This window comes from Hypanus sabinus (genome assembly GCF_030144855.1).
Source record: "Hypanus sabinus isolate sHypSab1 chromosome X2 unlocalized genomic scaffold, sHypSab1.hap1 SUPER_X2_unloc_21, whole genome shotgun sequence".
Taxonomy (NCBI): Eukaryota; Metazoa; Chordata; class Chondrichthyes; order Myliobatiformes; family Dasyatidae; genus Hypanus; species Hypanus sabinus.
The window spans coordinates 426,171-433,325 of NW_026778992.1; positions in this window are offsets into that span (position 1 = coordinate 426,171).

Genomic DNA, 7,155 nt, shown 5'->3' on the forward strand with positions numbered 1-7,155 from the left:
AAGCAGGCTGATCGCTGGTCTTGCATGCCCTGTGTAGTAGAGACTCAGATGCCAAATCTCCCGGTTTTCCGGGTGAGGCTCAAGGATGGGAGGGGGTCCGTCAAGATTCTCCATCGGAATCACCTGTTACCCCTGCGGCGAGATGCACAGGTACAGCGGGAGCCTGAGGTGCCTGTTGCATCTTGTACCAGGACTCTGCGTCCACGCAGGGTGGAGGAAGAGCCCACACCGGGAGAGTCGGGACCGGGCCCAGTCCCTGTGAGGGACACTGACTCGGAGGATGATGAATCCGACGATCGGTACATGCTGCCGTTCGCTGACGCCCCCTTGATGGAGCGGGAAGCTCCCGGTCCTTCTCCCACTAGGTTAGACGGGGTAAGGGGGCTAGTGATGGGCAGTCGGGGGTACCATAGGGCGTTGGAATAAAGGATGTGCCGCCCAAGCAAGAGATAGAGGGTTCCGAGGTGCAGAGGGGTTTGGGTGACCGCTCGCGGGAGGGTTCGACTCGTAGGCACTATTGGTCTCCCGTATTGTCCGAGGTGGAAGATTTAGAGGACAGAGTGCGCAGGGCTGAAAGTACTAGGCATCCCCCAGACAGGTTGGCCTATGTGGCACCTGGGGAGCAGGGTGTGATCTCCACTGTTTTGGGGAGTGATGCCACTGCTTTCTGCACTTGGATTGGGCGGTGTGTTCTGCAGGAGGGGTTGGCGAATTACCTGAACGTCATGACGGCATGACTTAATTTGGTGGGGGAGGTGGGAGAATACAGGGTCCTCAGATTATTAACTCTAATGTTAACTGTTAACTGCATATATAAAATGGCTTCTCTGTAACGTTATAGATAAATGGCGTCTTCGTGGGTAGCTGATTTGGTAATGCTCTGTTTAGTTGAAATGTTTGGGTTATAATTATTGATAACAGAGGAACTAACCACTGGAAGCGATGTTGTTCTGTTTGCATGTGTGGGAACCTGGAGTCAGTGCGCGGGTTCGGGAGGAGAACCGAAGAGGAAGGACGCGCTGGACCCTTTGGTCCCAGGTTGGTCCCAGGCAGCGGGTCGAGGAGGTCGGAGAAGATCGAATGGTGGACAGAAGGTTTCGATAACTGAGCTCCAACGGTTGTGCACGAACTGATTGAACTCTAAAAAAAAAGTTCTGGCGCCCTTTTCTTTCTTTTTATATTGTATCTCTATTACTTACCTAGATCCTGAAAAATTTATAAAGAGTAATCTATAAAACGTACATTCTGTGCTGTCTGATATTGAATGTGCGAGTTTGTACCAGTGTGCATTACACAGCATCTACACAAACGGGAGATACGGTTTGGCGGGAGGACGGATTTTCCCCGAGACAAATGCAAGCCGATAGCCCTAAGCGTTACACTAATCATGTCAAGTTTTTAACATTTTTTACAGGTGGAACGAAAGATAATTTAACTGGGAATGTTGGAGCAGCCCATTTTTGTGCCTGAAGTGTAGACAATGACAGAGAAATTACTTTGCAGCCATTTATCAGCATATCGCGCAGAATTAGTTGCCATCATTTTAGGCTGAACGTTGGCGGAGAAATTTCTTCCCACGTAACGTTATAATTGTTCAGATACTTTGATGTTTTGATGACTTTTGAACACGATATTCTAGCAGTCGGTCAGATTTACTGTTGGAAACCCAGCAGGCATTAATTCATATTCAAGTACTTGTTTATATATTTTCTTCTTATAGGTCCCTGCACACAAAGGTATTGAGGGGAATGAGTGGGTTGACTGTAAGTTACAAAAGTTCGACTGTGGATAAAGACCCTTCATTTAAAAAAATCAGAAGTTCAGAGTTATGTTTGTTGATAATTAGGAGCTTATGGAAAGACTGATGGGAAAATGAGTACTCCTTTACAGACTACATAAACGTGTTGGGTGTATGGGGAGAAAGGGTTAAAACAAGAACGGACGGAATTATATTGACATGAACTGGAATGGGAGCATGAAAGTCGTGGGATTATGGGAGAAACAAGGAGGGAAGGAATTATATCCCCATGACTTACTATGCTTAATTATACATTTGTCATGTAGCAAAACATGCTTCCGGATCGTGTAGGTTTTTTCATTAAGAAACGTCTACACAGGTGAAGCAAATCTGGAAAGTAATCATGCAGGCTTGAGTGCAATCTGGGGGAGGGGGGGGCTTGATTGATTTCATTTAGCCGCTCTCTTAAGTCATAGGTGTGTCTTTAATTAAATTCGCCGTATTGTGTTTCATTACCTATAATTGATAGGATTTGTTGGCAATAATTTAGCTTTCGTCAGAAGACAGAAGCAGTGAGGATTTTATTTCGCAGTTCTCTACACCACAGTCCCGCCCAGCTGATAACGGGAATGCGCCTTTATGTTGGAGTGTCACCCGTCGTAAATCCAAAGCCTGACCTACTTCTTAACTTAGCCAATCATTCAAGGAGATGGGAGGGACTGGTGTGATTCATATTAGGTTAGTAAATGTGCATCTGACTCGACCCGCGCCGTCTTGTGGGAATGTCTGACAGTGAAGCTGCTGAGCGGAATGGGAATAGATGGACATATCCGCAGACGGATGTGCGGGTGGCATTCCGGAGTAGTTCTTTGTCTGGCATCTGGCGGGAAGAATGAGGTTCTGACTCTCTTGGACGGTGCTTTGCCCCTCCCGACACACACTAACTTAACGTCCCGGACTGCCGGTCGATGAGTAAAACTACAGACCTCCTCCTGCTCTCCATCTCCGGGTCACTTCGGTTCTCCACCTTACTCTGACCCTTCAGCCCCTTACGGACCCAACTGGCCACTAAAATGTATCTGACTGTCAGAGCGTTGAGCAGCAGGATCCCAGCGAAAGGGAGGAACGGAGTTAAAACCGTAACGAGCCAGTCATAGCCCACCCACCAGTGAAATAATGGTCCTTGATAATGGCGACAAATCGGTGAAAGTGACGGTGAACCAAACGGAACAATGTATGGCCGTGACAATCAGTACATCGATAACAGTGCTCACAGGGGTGATGTCCAGAAAACTCCGCAGGAAGTAAAACAATCTGATTCGATACAAAATGACCCCGATGACAATGGTCAGTAGATCCGCCGCTGCCATGGCCAGCAGGTAGCGAATGGTGCAGGTAGAGAGGCCGCACTTTTCCCGGGACAGGATCACAATCGCCACAACATTCGAGAGAGAGGGAGAGGGAGAGGGAGAGGGAGAGGGAGAGGGAGAGGTAGAGGGAGAGGGAGAGGGAGAGGGAGAGGGAGAGAGAGAGAGAGAGAGAGAGAGAGAGAGGGAGAGAGAGAGAGAGAGAGAGAGAGAGAGAGAGAGAGAGAGAGAGAGAGAGAGAGAGAGAGAGAGAGAGAGAGAGAGAGAGTACAAAAGTAGGTCAAAACCAGAAAAGATGCGCTAGTGAGCCCTCAGCAGAGCAGCACTTGTACTCAGGAGTTACAGATGGAAAGATGCGATTCAGTTTTGTTTTTGAATAATGCATCACCTTGTACTGGATTAACCTGTAGTGTGAATTAATAGAACAACAGTGCAACAGTGAACCCGGGACATTGCCTCCTCCCAAAGTTCCGCTGGTATCTCTGAGTTCAAGTCCCCAGCCCAGGCTTCCCTAGTAAAATCTTTAGAAACCAAAGGAGTAAAGCAAGTCACAAATCTTGATGTTAACTATTTGGAGTCTGGAGGAAGCAGGACGTTTCCAAGAAAGGGATGAGTTGTGGAAATATCCGTCTGGGGAGGCCAGAATGAGCATAAAAATTTGGCCACGGACCTTTGTATGAAAGGTTTGAGGATATCCGGTGTAGTGTTCAGTAATAACGAAGATTGTCGCCGTGTTGCTGGAACCAGACTCTATTGATAGGAAATCCATACACACCAGAACAAGTGGCCCCACTCTCTGCAAATGAGATAACGGAATGGGCCTTGTAGGCAGCGTCTTCCTCCGAACACATCGAATGCGCGGTTTACAGTTCTCTACGACCACAGTTTTCATTCGGGGTCAGTAGAAACTATCTGATCCATAGATCTTTTCAGCCCCTCAAATAACCTGAATTATCATCAAATGACTTCAACTAAATCCCCGATACTTCTCATACAGAACCAACTGGGAAGGCGGAGACCTGTCTGGAGCAGACGTGACCCGGCATGGAATCTGGTTCCTCAGCTGCCGTTTCGGCCAGTCTCTCCGCAGTAGAGATACGGCAGGGTGTTTCATCATTTCAGCTTGTGCCATATCCGCTTCCGCAGCAGCCGACCAAACGGTGATTACACAAGGGTCATCTCGCTGAGCGGAGGTCACTCCCTCTGGAAGCAGCTCAGAGAACTGCTTTGCATCCAGAGTGGTCAGGCTTGTGGAATGGCGCAACCAGAAGTTCCCAAATGACCCACCGCTCAAACATCCCCCGTGATGGAAAACAGGCACATTGCTTTAGATCCAGGCTCGGGAACGCTCTTCCACTCTCAGACCATTTCCAGATCTTCATGCGCACATGGGAGAAAACAACTGGATCAATGTTCCGGCCGCCCGGCCGGTACTTTCGGCTGAAATCATAGGCAGACAACGCGACGAACCAACGATGAACTTTGGCATCCAACTTTGCCAAGGTCAGGATGTAAGTCAATAGATCGGCTTCACAGACTATTTCAATGTCAGAAACTCTAATTTTTGCGTGAAGCGCCCCCTTTCTGCCCGGGCGTCTCAGGAAACATCTCGCTGGCAGAGCCCCAGTTCAGGACGTGCATGTAAATGAATTTAGGGGTGTCGGTAGACTTGGTTGAGTAATAAATATAAAGGTTGTTTCCTGTACGTTGATAATGAATGTACACAGCTTTTTGAAGGTGGTGGAAGCTATTCTGAGAACTGCTTGAAACCATTCTAATGTGCGTGTCAGATTTTTAGGGGGTATGTTATTTGGTGATGTGCACATATTTGAGGGTGCGCACCCAAATGTTCGCAGATTTAGTGTGCGTTGTCGAACATGGGAATACACGCGGATTTAGTGATGTCCGCTTGCAAATATCGGGGTGCATACGTGGCAGCACGTGATGGTCTTGCAGATCAAGATTTCCACACGGATTTTGGACTGGGTTCGGAGTTTTTACGTCGAGACAGATTTTCAATGCGACTCATTTTTTGTTCTGAGATAATCTCATGCACATATGGGGTTGTTGTGCGCACTGATTTGGAACGACCATCGTGGTCCTTGGTGGTGCGCATGCGTTTAGGGTTGCACACGAATTCATGGCTGTCTTCCCGAACATGTGGGGGCGCACTTACCTGGGGACCAGATTTAGCGGTTTGTCGGCAACTATGGAGTGCACACGGCTTTGGGTGGGGGGATTTGGATTTGGGGGTGCACGCAGATTTAGGATTGTGCTGTCGGAGGTAGGACTGCACACAGATTTAAGGTTGCATCCAGATTTGGGGTTTCGGCCGATCGGAAGGTGCAAACAAACAACTGGTTGGCTGGGGACTTTTTTAATGTTGATACAGCCATTTTCTAAACTGTTTGAAATGATTCTTGCTCTGAGATAAGCTATTATGCATGTGAGGTGTTTGGGGTGCGCACTGATTTGGGGCTGGCACAGATTTTCATTGCTTTCGGGCTTTCTGGCGATGTTTACTGAGTTCGGTGTTCTCACAGATTTTTTGGAGACTGCGGATTTGGAGTTGTGACGGGTTTTAATTTCCGATACTTTTATAACCCCTGTGCTTTGTCCTTTCAACGGGTGCACATAGATTTTGTGGTGCTCTCTTATTTCTGTGTTGTGGAATATGGGATCAGCGTACGCCAGCGGATTTGGATTTACACAAGAATTGTGGGTTGCGTGCGAGTGCTTAATATCGAGTCAGCCGTTTTGTGTACTGTTTGAAAATGATGCTTTGGGATTAGCTGGACTGCATGTGGAGCTTTCACCTGGTTGGTGCGCAAAATGATTATGGAGTGCGCTCCTGTTTCAGAATGTGCGCAGATTTGTGGGTGCACACGGATTTGGGTGTACACACTGATTTGCGGGTTGCTTGCGGATTTGGAGGGGTGCCCCGATTTGGGGTTGAACATGGATTTGGGGTGTACACGGATTACGGAATGCGTCGGCCAATATGGGATGCACAGTAATTTGCTGATGTAATTTGCCATATACGGGGTACACACCGATTTGCGGATGTGAGCAATTGTGGTTCATTTGTCGAATGTTGTGGTTCACTTGGATTGGGCGTCCATTCAGAATTGGGTGTGAATGAACGGGTTGACTATTTCGCTGCAAAAGCTGTTGAAGATTCAACTGTAGATAAAGACCTTCCACTTTGCAAATCAGAAGCTGGTTCAGAGTTTGCAGGGTTAAGAATTAGGGGCTTATGGTAAATCTAGTGGGATACTGGGCACAACGGGAGGCACCTTCACCTTCATGGGAGAACCGGGTAAAAACAAGAAGGGAAGGAATTATATTGATACGACCTGAATTAGCCCGACTATAACGAATTATTCCTTATGTCGTGTTGGAAAACTCCATACTGGGTCATGTAGTTCTTGTCATTATGAAGCACTTGAACACACACTATTTCAGGGTGAAGGTGATCAGGTAGACAGAAATGAAATACAGATTTCATTACAATCGTTGGGGGCGGATATCTTTCATTTCAGTCGTGGGAATGAGTTTAATTTGATTCTCTCTATTGGGCTTCACGTGGTACAATCTGTAGGATTTTTGGAGTGTAATTCAGTTTTCATTAGAACAAAGAAGCAGCAAGGGTTTTATTTCCCAATCCTCTACACCATATTCCAGTCCAGTTAGTGGCGGGAACGTGCATTAATTTGGAGTACCAACCACCATGTATCCAAAACCCGCCCTATTTATATGCACGTTAGCCAATCATTCAAGCGGAAGGCGGAAACTGGTGTGCTTGACATTTGATTATCCTACCAGCATCAGACTAGAACACCAGCTGTCTTGTGGGAAAGTCGGTCTGTGAGGTTGGTGGCTGGGAATAGGAGTAGATGGACATATTCCCAGACCAATGGATGGCTGGCATTTCAGAGTAGTTCGTTGACTGACATCTGGCGAGTCCAGGACAGTGCTTTGCCCCTCCCCAGAAACACACTATCCTAATGTCCCAGACCTACTGGTCAATGGGACAGTCGGCCCCGGAAT